Source organism: Arachis hypogaea, chromosome 11 (assembly GCF_003086295.3).
Source record: "Arachis hypogaea cultivar Tifrunner chromosome 11, arahy.Tifrunner.gnm2.J5K5, whole genome shotgun sequence".
NCBI lineage: Eukaryota > Viridiplantae > Streptophyta > Magnoliopsida > Fabales > Fabaceae > Arachis > Arachis hypogaea.
In genome coordinates, this window is record NC_092046.1 from 71208542 (window position 1) to 71221216 (window position 12675).

General features: G+C 36.8%; 1 non-coding gene across 1 annotated transcript; it reads left to right on the forward strand.

Moving 5' to 3' along the window:
- Positions 1-472: 472 nt before the first annotated feature.
- LOC112724354 (small nucleolar RNA R71) lies at positions 473-580 on the forward strand. Its single transcript, XR_003163520.1, has one exon. It is a non-coding gene; the product is annotated as a small nucleolar RNA R71 (small nucleolar RNA).
- Positions 581-12675: the final 12095 nt, after the last annotated feature.

The following is a 12675-nucleotide window of genomic DNA, read 5'->3' on the forward strand; positions in this document are numbered from 1 at the left end:
AGCCTTGTTGAGGCCTTTGATCCTTCCATGAGAGATTTGGATGATTTCTCCATGATGGATTATAGGTGTTTCCATATGGTTCACCTACGTAATTTAACTCTGCTATTGCAGGGTTCTCAGGATCATAAGCTTCTTCCTCAGATGATGCCTCTTGAGTACTGTTGGATGCAGCTTGCATTCTATTCAGACTCTGAGAAATCATATTAACTTGCTGAGTCAATATTTTATTCTGAGCCAATATGGCATTCAGAGTATCAATTTCAAGAACTCCCTTCTTTATAGGCGTCCCATTACTTACAGGATTCCTCTCAGAAGTGTACATAAACTGGTTATTAGCAACCATGTCAATGAGTTCTTGAGCTTCTGCAGGCATTTTCTTTAAGTGAATGGATCCACCTGCAGAAGTATACAATGACATCTTTGATAGCTCAGATAAACCATCATAGAATATATCCAGGATGGTCTATTCTGAAAGCATGTCAGAAGGACACTTTTTGGTCAACTGTTTGTATCTTTCCCAAGCTTCATAGAGGGATTCACCATCTTTTTGTTTGAAGGTTTGAACATCCACTCTAAGCTTGCTCAGCTTTTGAGGAGGAAAGAACTTGGCTAAGAAAGCCGTGACCAGCTTATCCCAAGAGTTCAGGCTATCTTTGGGTTGAGAGTCCAACCACACTCTAGCTCTGTCTCTTACAGCAAAAGGGAAAAGCATGAGCCTGTAGACTTCAGGATCTACTCCATTAGTCTTAACAGTATCACAGATCTGCAAGAATTCAGTTAAGAACTGAAAAGGATCTTCAGATGGAAGTCCATGAAACTTGCAGTTCTGCTGTATCAGAGAAACTAGCTAAGGTTTCAGCTCAAAATTGTTTGCTCCAATGGTAGGAATAGAGATGCTTCTTCCATGTAAATTGGAATTAGGTGCAGTAAAGTCACCAAGCATTCTCCTTGCATTATTGTTGTTGGGTTCGGCTGCCATCTCCTTTACTTGTTCGAAATTTTCAATAAGGTTGTCTCTGGATTGTTGTAATTTAGCTTCTCTTAGTTTCCTCTTCAGAGTCCTTTCAGGTTCTGGATCAGCTTCAACAAGAATGCCTTTTTCTTTGTTCCTGCTCATAAGAAAGAGAAGAGAACAAGAAAAGAAGAGGAATCCTCTATGTCACAGTAAAGAGGTTCCTTATTGTTAGTAGAAGAAGAAAAGAAGAAAAAATTCGACCACAGATAGAAGAGGGGGTTCGAATTTGGTGAGTGATGTGAGGAAGAGAAGTTAGTAGATGAATAAATAAATATAATAAGATGAGAGAGGGAGAGGATTTTCGAAAATAATTTTTGAAAAAGAGTTAGTGATTTTCGAAAATAGTTTTTGAAAAAAAAGTTAGTAATTTTTTCGAAAATTTAAAATAAAAAATTAAAATAATTAGTTAATTAAAAAGAAATTTTGAAAAAGAGGGAAGATATTTTCGAAAATTAGAAAGAGAGAGTTAGTTAGGTGGTTTTGAAAAAGGTAGGAAACAAACAAAAAGTTAGTTAGTTAGTTGAAACAAATTTTGAAAAGATAAGAAGTTAGGAAGTTAGAAAAGATATTTTGAAATCAAATTTTGAAAAAGATGAGATAAGAAGATATTTTTGAAAAGATATGATTGAAATTAGTTTTGAAAAATATTTGATTTTTAAAATCACAATTAATGACTTGATTCACAAGAAATCACAAGATATGATTCTAGAACTTAAAGTTTGAATCTTTCTTAACAAGTAGCAAACTTGAAATTTTTTGAATCAAAACATTAATTGATGATGTTATTTTCAAAAATTAGGAGATAAAGATAAGAAAAAGGTTTTTGAAAAATATTTTTAAAATTTTCGAAAATAACTAAGAAAAATAAAAAAGATTTGATTTTTGAAAAAGATAGGATTTTTAAATTGAAAATTTGATTTGACTCATGAAAACAACTAGATTTTTAAAAATTTTTGAAAAAGTCAAATCTAATTTTCGAAATTTTAAGAGAGAAAAAGGGAAAGATATTTTTTTTTATTTTTGAATTTTTTTATGATGAGAGAGAAAAACACTAAAATGATGCAATGCATGAAATTTTTAGATCAAAACAATGAATGCATGCAGGAATGCTATGAATGTCAAGATGAACACCAAGAACACTATGAAGAACATGATGAACATCAAGAACATATTTTTAAAAATTTTATATGCAAAGAAAACATGCAAGATACCAAACTTAGAATTCTTTAATGCTTAGACACTAAGAATTCAAGAATGCATATGAAAAACAAGAAAAGACACAAAACATGCAAATGCAAAGATCAAACAAGAAGACTTACCAAGAACAACTTGAAGATCATGAAGAACACTATGAATGCATGAAAATTTTCGAAAAATGCAAGATGAGTATGCAATTGACACCAAACTTATAACATGACTCAAGACTCAAACAAGAAACACAAAAAATATTTTTGATTTTTATGATTTTCTAATTTTTTTGTATATTTTTTTTCAAAAATTATTGTGAAAAATAAAAATAAGGATTGCAAAATTTTTAATATGAATTCCAGGAATCTTATGCTTTTTAGTCTAAAGCTCCAATCAAAGGGTCAGGCATGGCTTAATAGCCAGCCAAGCTTTAGTAAAAATATGAGTGTAATTCATTTAATTTTAAGCCAAAACCTCAGTCCAAAAGAATTTAGACATTGCTTTACAGCCAGCCAGGCTTTAGCATGCTTCATGAAACACTAGAATTCATTCTTAAAAATTATGAAGAAAAATATATTTTTGAAAATATTTTTTTTTCGAAAACAAAGAAAAAATTTTTTTGAAAGATTTTTGAAAAATTTTTGAAAATAAAACAGAAAGAAAATTACCTAATCTGAGCAACAAGATGAACCGTCAGTTGTCCAAACTCGAACAATCCCCGGCAACGGCGCCAAAAACTTGGTGCACGAAATTTTGATCTCTGGTAATGGCTCCAAAAACTTGGTGCTCTAATCTCAATTCATAATTTGTCACAACTTCGATACAACTAACCAGCAAGTGCACTGGGTCGTCCAAGTAATAAACCTTACGTGAGTAAGGGTCAATCCCACGGAGATTGTTGGTATGAAGCAAGCTATGGTCACCTTGTAAATCTCAGTCAGGCGGATAATAATTGATTATGGAGTTTTTGAAATTAATACTAAAATAAGGATAGAAATACATATGTAATTCATTGGTGAGAATTTCAGATAAGCATATGGAGATGCTTTCGTCCCTCTGAACCTCTACTTTTCCGTTGTCTTCATCCAATCAGTCTTACTCCTTTCCATGGCAAGCTTTATGCAAGGGCATCACCGTTGTCAGTGGCTACAATCCCCTACTCTTGTGAAAATGGTCCAAATGCTCTGTCATGGCACGGCTAATCATCTGAGGTTCCCGATCATACTGGAATAGGATTTACTATCCTTTTGCGTCTGTCACTACACCCAGCACTTGGGAGTTTGAAGTACGTCACAGCCATCCCTTCCCGGATCCTACTCGGAATACCACAGACAAGGTTTAGACTTTTCGGACCTCAGGAATGGCCATCCATGGGTTCTAACTTATACCACGAAGATCCTGATTAAGAGATCCAAGAGATATTCATTCTAGCTTGTTCGCATGTAGAACGGAAGTGTTTGTCAGGCACGCCTTCATAAGGGAGAATGATGATGAGCGTCACATAATCATCACATTCATCATGTTCTTGGGTGCGAATGGATATCTTAGAATCAGAATAAGTTGAATTGAATAGAAAGACAGTAGTACTTTGCATTAATCTTTGAGGAACAGCAGAGCTCCACACCTTAATCTATGGAGTGTAGAAACTCTACCGTTGAAAATACATAAGTGAAAGGTTCAGGCATGGCCGAATGGCCAGCCCCTCTGATCTAAGAACCAGGCATCCAAAGATGTCTAATACAATAGTAAAAAGTCCTATTTATAATAAACTAGCTACTAGGGTTTACAGAAGTAAGTAGTTGATGTATAAATCCACTTCCGGGGCCCACTTGGTGTGTGCTTGGGCTGAGCTTGAGGTCTACACGTGGAGAGGTCATTCTTAGAGTTGAACGCCAGCTTTTGTGCCAGTTTGGGCGTTGAACTCCACTTTGCAGCTTGTTTCTGGCGTTGGACGCCAGAATTGGGCAGAGAGCTGGCGTTGAACGCCAGTTTGTGTCATCTAAACTTGGGCAAAGTATGGACTATTATATAATGTTGGAAAGCCCTGGATGTCTACTTTCCAATTCAATTGGAAGCGCGCCATTTTGAGTTCTGTAGCTCCAGAAAATCCATTTTGAGTGCAGGGAGGTCAGAATCCAACAGCATCAGCAGTCCTTCTTCAACCTCTGAATCTGATTTTTGCTCAAGTCCCTCAATTTCAGCTAGAAAATACCTGAAATCACAGAAAAACACACAAACTCATAGTAAAGTCCAGAAATGTGAATTTAACATAAAAACTAATGAAAAAATCCCTAAAAGTAACTAGATTCTACTAAAAACATACTAAAAACAATGCCAAAAAGCGTATAAATTATCCGCTCATCAGTGCCCAAGGACAATTCCTTCAATCACCATAAAGTGACATTTTTCCCAGTTTAAAATCAGGTTAGCCTCTTGGCACCTTTTCAGAACAAGTGCTAGATGGTCAAGACAGGAGCTGAATGAGTCTCCAAATACTGAGAAGTCATCCATGAAGACTTCCAAAAATTTCTCTACCATATCAAAGAAGATAGAGAGCATGCACCTCTGAAAGGTTGCAGGTGCATTGCACAGACCAAATGGCATCTTTCTGTAGGCAAATACTCCAGAAGGACATGTAAATGCTATTTTTTCTTGGTCCTGAGGATCTACTGCAATTTGGTTGTAACCTGAATAGCCATCTAAAAAGCAGTAGTATTCATGACCTGCTAGTCTCTCTAGCATCTGGTCTATGAATGGTAAAGGAAAATGATCCTTTCTGGTGGCTGTATTGAGTCTTCTGTAGTCAATACACATACGCCACCCTGTAACTATTCTTGTAGGAACTAGTTCATTCTTTTCATTATGAACCACTGTCATGCCTCCCTTCTTGGGGACAACTTGGACAGGGCTCACCCAGGGGCTATCAGAAATAGGATAAATAATCCCAGCCTCTAGTAACTTAGTGACCTCTTTCTGCACCACCTCCTTCATGGCTGGATTCAGCCACCTCTGTAGTTTAACCACTGGCTTGGCATCATCCTCTAATAGGATCTTGTGTATGCATCTGGCTGGGCTAATGCCCTTAAGATCACTTATGGACCACCCAAGAGCTGTCTTGTGTGTCGTTAGCACCTGAATTAGTGCTTTCTCTTCCTGTGGCTCTAAAGGAGAGCTTATGATTACTGGAAAAGTGTCATCTTCTTCCAGAAATGCATATTTCAGGGATGGTGGTAGTGGTTTGAGATCGGGTTTAGGAGGCTTCTCCTCTTCCTGAGGAATTTTTAGAGGTTCTTCTGTTTTCTCTAGTTCCTCCAGATCAGGCTGAACAACTTTAAAAATGTCCTCTAGCTCTGATTCAAGACTCTCAGTCATATTGACCTCTTCTACCGGGGAGTCAATAATGTTAGTGCTCATGCAGTCTTTTGAAGTGTCTGGATGCTGCATAGCTTTGACAGCATTGAATTTGAACTCATCCTCATTAACTCTCAGGGTTATCTCCCCTTTTTGGACGTCAATGGTCTTCCTAGAATGAGAGTTGCACTCTTGTGCTCCTCCATTTCCAGCACTACAAAGTCAGTGGGAAAGGCAAATAGCCTAACATTGACAATCATGTCCTCAATTACGCTTGATGGAATCTTAATGGAGCCATCAGCAAGTTGAAGGCATATTCGGGTTGGTTTAACTTCATCAGTCAAACCAAGCTTTTTGATAGTGGATGCAGGTATTAGGTTGATACTTGCCCCAAGATCACATAGAGCTGTCTTGGTATAAGCACCCTCTAATGTGCATGGTATCATAAAGCTTCTGGGATCTTTAAGCTTTTCTAGTAAGCTTTTCAGAATGACTGCACTGCATTTTTCAGTGAGAAAAACTTTTTCAGTTTTTTTATAATCCTTCTTATGACTTAAGATCTCTTTCATGAACTTAGCATAAGAGGGTATTTGCTCAAGTGCCTCTGCAAACAGAATCTTTATTTCAAAAGTCCTGAGATAGTCTGCAAAGCGGGCAAATTGTTTATCCTATTCGGCTTGGCGGAGTTTCTGAGGATAACGCATCTTGGCTTTGTATTCTTCAACCTTAGTTGCTGCAGGTTTATTTCCTACAGAAGTGGTTGGAGAAGCTTGCTTAAGGGGGTTGTTATCAGCACTTGCAGGTGTCTGATCCCTTATTGGCGTTTGAACGCCAGAATTGGGTGCTTTTTGGGTGTTTAACGCCAGGTTGTCACCCTTTTCTGGCGTTTGAATACTAGAATTGGCTATTCTTTGGGCGTTTAATGCCAATTTTTCACCCTTTTTTGGCGTTTGAATGCCAGAATCATTCCCCTCTGGGCTCTTACTATCCTTAGAGGGATTTTGAGCAGTGGCTTGGTCATTTTCTGTTAGTTGTTCTTTTCTTGGCTTTCTGCTGCTTTGAATTGAGACATTTAATATCTTCCCACTTCTTAATTAAATAGCTTAGCATTCTTCTGTTATTTGTTTAGATAGCTGCTGTCTTGTCTGATTCAAATATTTTTCCATATTCTCATAAGCATCTTTGGTTTCTTGCAGCATCTCTTTAAATTCTGCTAACTGTTTTGTTATAATAAGCAATTGCTGATTGAGTTCAGCAACTTGTTCTTGAGGACTACATTCAGTGGATACTGCTTTAGATTCTTCTTTCATGGAGGACCCACTACTTATGTATAGATATTGATTTCTAGCAACTGTATCGATGAGCTCTTGAGCCTCTTCAATTGTCTTTCTCATATGTATAGATCCACCAGCTGAGTGATCTAGAGATATTTGGGCCTTTTCTATAAGCCCAGAGTAAAAGATGTCTAACTGCACCCATTCTGAAAATATTTTAGAGGGCATTTCCTTAGCATCCCTCTGTACCTCTCCCAGGCATTATAAAGGGATTCATTATCCTCTTGTTTAAAGCCTTGGATGTCCAGCCTTAGCTGTGTCATCCTTTTTGGAGGGAAATATTAATTCAGGAATTTGTCTGATAACTGTTTCCATGTTCTTATACTTGCTGTGGGTTGGTTGTTTAATCAACCTCTTAGCTTGATCCTTTACAGCAAATGGAAACAGTAATAATCTGTAGACATCCTGATCTACTTCCTTATCACGTACTGTATCAGTAATTTGTAAGAACTGTGCCAGAAACTCAATAGGTTCTTCCTGTGGAAGACCGGAATACTGGCAATTTTGCTGCACCATGATAATGAGCTGAGGATTTAGCTTAGAACTGCTAGCTCTGATGGGAGGTATACAGATACTACTCCCATAGGAAGCATTAGTGGGGTTAGCATATGACCCCAGAGTCCTTCTGGACTGTTAATTTCCACTTAGGTCCATGATGGAGAAAGGAAGATGATGTGAATTGTAAATAAAATATATTTTTGTTTTATTTTATTTAATTAAGGATAAACCAAATTAAAAAGGAAATAAGATAAAATAAAATAAAATAATTGGAAAATAGAATATAATTTTCGAAAACTAAAAGAAAAAAAATAAAATAAAAAAATTAGAATACTAAAATGATTAATTAATCAAAAGGATTTGAAAAATTTTGGATATGATTTTCGAAAAAAAATGAAGAGAGAGAAAGTGGTTAGGGAGTTTTGAAAAAGATATGTCTTAAAATTAAAGATACTTGTAAAAAAAATAAATAAAAGAAAAAATTTGAAAAAGATATGATTTTAAAATTTGAAGATTGAAACTTTCTCAACAAGGAAACACCAAACTTATAATTTTTCAATCAAAATAATAAAATAGCACAAGTAATTTGAAAATTATGAATAAAAAAAAGATTTTGAAAAATTTTATAAAAGATTTTTGAAAAATAATAAAAGAAATTTGAAAAAGAATTTGTTTTGAAAAAGATTTAAGAAGATAAATTTTTCAAATTGAAATTTTAACTTGCCTAACAAGAAACAACCAAATTTTAAAAATTTTGACTAAGTCAACCTAAGGAATTCGAAAGTAATGAGCAAATAAAGGAAAAGATATTTTATTGAATTTTTGAATTTAATGAGGAAAGAGAAAAACAATAAAATGACACCAACCTTAGAATTTTTAGATCAAAACAAAGAAAGCAAACAAGAAAACTTTGAATGTCAAGATGAACACCAAGAACACTTTGAAGATCAAGATGAACACCAAGAACAAATTTTGAAAATTTTTAAGAAAATAAAAACACAAAGGACACCAAACTTAAAAATTTTTATACTTTGGACACTAATAATTCGAAAATGCACAAGAAAAACAAGAAAAACTAAAGATCAAACAAGGAAAATAAACAAGAACAACTTGAAGATTAAGAACTAAGAACATATAATTCGAAAAATTGAAAGAAAAATAAAATCATGCAATTGACACCAAACTTAAAACATGAAACTAAACTCAAACAGAAGAATAAATTATAAGGTAATTGGTTTTAAAAATTTTTTAAATTAATTTAGAAAAAGAAAATAAGGATTTTAAAATTTTAACCAAAAACAATAATAGAAGACTCAATTTTACTGACACTAAACCAAAAAGATAAATTTTTCCTAATCTAAGCAACAAAATAAACTATGAGTTGTCCAAACTCGAACAATCCCCGGCAACGGCGCCAAAAACTTGGTGCACGAAATTGTGATTACACTTTTCACAACTCCGCACAACTAACCAGCAAGTGTACTAGGTCGTCCAAGTAATACCTTACGTGAGTAAAGGTCAATCCCACGGAGATTGTCGGCTTGAAGCAAGCTATGTTTATTTTGTAAATCTTAGTGAGGGGATTATTGATAAGAGTGATTGTATTTATGAAAATAAATAGCATGAAATAAATAGTACTTGTGATTCAGTAATGAGAAACAGGCTGAGGTTCCGGAGATGCTCTATCATCTGAATCTCTGCTTTCCTACTGTCTTCTTCTCCAAACACGCATGGCTTCCTTCAATGGCAAGCTTTATGATCCTCTCAGATGAAAATTACCATATACGATCTCTGCACGGCTAATCAAATGTCGGATTTCTCGTCTCGGATGAAAAATACCATGTACAGCTACCGCACGGCTAATCATCTGTCGGTTCCCACTAGCGTCGGAATAGGACCCTTGTCCTTTTGCACACTGTCACTGCGCCCAACCTTCACAGGTGTGAAGCTCGTCACAGTCATCCATTCCCAGATCCTACTCGGAATACCACAGACAAGGTTTAGGCTTTCCGGATCCTAGGAATGCTGCCAATTGGTTCTAGCTTATACCACGAAGGTTCTAACCTCCGGACTCGGTCCGTGGATTAGAAACCCAAGAGATACGCACTCAAGCTATCACCCAATAACTACGTTGAGCTCAGATAGAACGGGAGTGGTTATCAGGCACGCGTTCATAGGTTGAGGTTAATGATAAGTGTCACGGATCATCATATTCTCTATATTGAAGTATGAATGACTATCTTAAAATAGAATCAAGCGTGATTGAATAGAAAATAGTAGTAATTGCATTAATCCATTGAAACACAGCAGAGCTCCTCACCCCCACCTATGGGGTTTAGAGACTCATGCCATAGAAGATACAATATGAAGTGTAAAAATGTCATAAGTTGTAAACTGAATCTCTGAAAGTAGTTTTTATACTAAACTAGTAACTTAGGTTTACAGAAAATGAGTAACTAAGTGCATATAGTGCAGAAATCTACTTCTAGGACCCACTTGGTGCGTGTCTGGGCTGAGCTTTAAAGCTTACATGTGCATATGCCCAAATTTGGAGTTAAACGCTACCCTGGGTGCCAAAATGGGCGTTTAACGCCAAGAATTATGCCAGTTCTGACGTTTTACACCAGAAAGTTTTAGGCTGGCTTTGGACGCCAGTTTGGGCCATCCAATCTCGAGCAAAGCATAAACTATTATATATTGCTGGAAAGCCCAAGATGTCTACTTTCCAACTCAATTGAGAGCGAGCCAATTGGGCTTCTGTAGCTCCAGAGAAAATCCACTTTGAGTGCAGAATGGTCAGAATCCAACAGCATCTGCAGTCCTTTTTCAGCCTCTGAATCATATTTTGGCTCAGGTCCATCAATTTCAGCCAGAAAATACTTGAAATTACAGAAAAATAGACAAACTCATAGTAAAGTTCAGAAATGTGATTTTTGAATAAAAACTAATAAAAATGTAATAAAAAGTGAGTAAATTATACTAAAAACTATGTAAAAACAATGCCAAAAAGGGTATAAATAATCTGCTCATCACCAGCCCTTTTGGCTTTCAACCTCTTCTCTGGAAATTTGTACTAGCGTGCCATGCCTTGATGCTCAAGTGGCATGCCTACTTCAATGTGGCTCTATCCAGCTTGGCGTGCCATGCCTGGCTCTTCAAGTGGCACGCCAAAGTGACAATTTGAAGCTGGCGTGCCACGCCTTCGATACCAAGTGCCACGCCCAGCCTTTTGGGTCTTCAATATTGCTCTCTAGAATCTTGTACTGGCGTGCCACACCTTGATGCTCAAGTGGCACACCCCTTTGGTGTGATTCTTTTCAACTTGGCGTGCTACGCCTGGCTCTTCAAGTGGCACGCCAAAGTGACAATTTGAAGCTGGCGTGCCACGCCTTCGATACCAAGTAGCACGCCCCCTTTGTGGCCTTCATCCTTGCTCTCTGAAAAATTACACTGGCGTGCCATGCCCAGTTCTTGGCGTGCCACACCCATGCAATTTCTTCAATTATGCTCCTATGGAAATTATAACTGGCGTGCCAAGTCCAGTTCCTAGCATGCCACGCCCATATAAAGAGCTTGATGATCCTTTCTGGAATTTAGTACTGGCGTGCCACGCTCAGCTCCTGGCATGCTACGCCATTGCATTTTTGTAGCGTTTATTTCAAGTGGCACGCCAGTTTCACACGCCCAGCTTGTTTTGTTGTTTTCTCCCCCTTTTTGATGTCTTTTTCACCTAAAATTCAGTACAAACTCATTTCAAAGTAATGTACCATAATATTCATCAAATAATGCATGAATTGCAATGATCAAATGAGATTATGCTCTTTTATGGTCCTTTTTATGCAAGAAAAAAGGGTAGATGATGCAAGTCATCACAACACCAAACTTAAGCTTTGGTTGTCCCAAGCAAATCAATGTGAGTAGTTCTTAAATGGATTGAGACTTGACCTTGAATGGATGTAAAACATTACTAAGGATAGGGCTAAGTATTTAACACATGAATTTTTTTGTTTCAATATCACAAAGAACTTCTAGATCCTTGAAGGTTCTTCCAAGTATAAGCTTCAGGGGCCCTTTTCATTGATTGTCACCTTGAAGTAGCAAGAGTTATTTCTTTCTCTTTCGGTTGTTCTTTCCTTTTTACTTTTTCTTTTTTATTGACCACGACTCTAAATGTTTTGTCTCAAGACAACCCTTTAGTTAGGCTTTCAATTAGCATTCCCAAACCAGTTGGCTTTAGGGTACTAGGTGTTGAAACACCCTTGAGAATCTACTTGCCCAGGTCTCTTCTTGACACATCTTCATCACAAGCATCTACTAGGTTTTCTAACTCTTTTGAGCTTTTTAGTGTTTTTTTTTCTATCCTAGTAGTTGATGCTCAGAGTCTTGGGTCTTTATTGCTTACTACTTCTTGGCTCTATAGATATTCAAGGGACACCCTTAGCCTCTACTTGGCATACCTTCTAAACCTAGTTGCTTTTCATGACTCATTTTCTTCCCAGTTCATTTAAGATTCTACACTTAGTTCCTTATCTCTTAGTTTTTGAATAATTCCACTTGGTCTTAGTCTCTTTTGCTCTTGTTTTTGTAACAACTCACAACAACTCTTATGGAAATAAGCTAATCTTTTATTGATGTAGATGAACTTAAACAAACATTGCATTTTCTTTCCTGTAATTCAAAAGACTCATAAAAGACTTCAGGAAAAAGAAACTAAGTAGTAAAACATAAACTATCCTAATGTTGCAATTTATTCTTAAATAGAAATTAAAAGAAACTAAATAGAAATCCAGAAATTTGAGAGTGTCAACCATAGAACTCAACAACCTTGAGCAACTTCAGTTCATTGGCCCTTTTCCTTTGTCTTTCTTTTTGGAAGGGGAGGAGTCATCATCATCCTTTTTGGAGGATCCTTCTTGTGCCTTTGTGTCTTTGGGCTGCCAGAATCCTTACCTCCTCATGTAATTTCTTTCATCCTCCTTGTGCTTGGCCAGAATTTCCTCTTGTCTTGCACTCAACTCCTCCATTCCTTGCATGAACGTTAGGTATCCAGGGTTTAAGGTAGCCACAATATTACACAAGTGATTCAGCTTCGCTTGTGTGTTGATATCATATTGCCTCCTTAAAATAGTTCTGGCATCACAAAGATTCCTAAACTCTGCAAGGTTCCTCTGCTGCCATTTATTCTGCTCCACTATCTTGTTGAGTGCGCTTTGCATCTCTCCCCAGTCAAACTGTTCTTGCTGCTCCTTCCTCATATGCTCCAAGCTCCCTTGGAGTTGTTGTATGTTC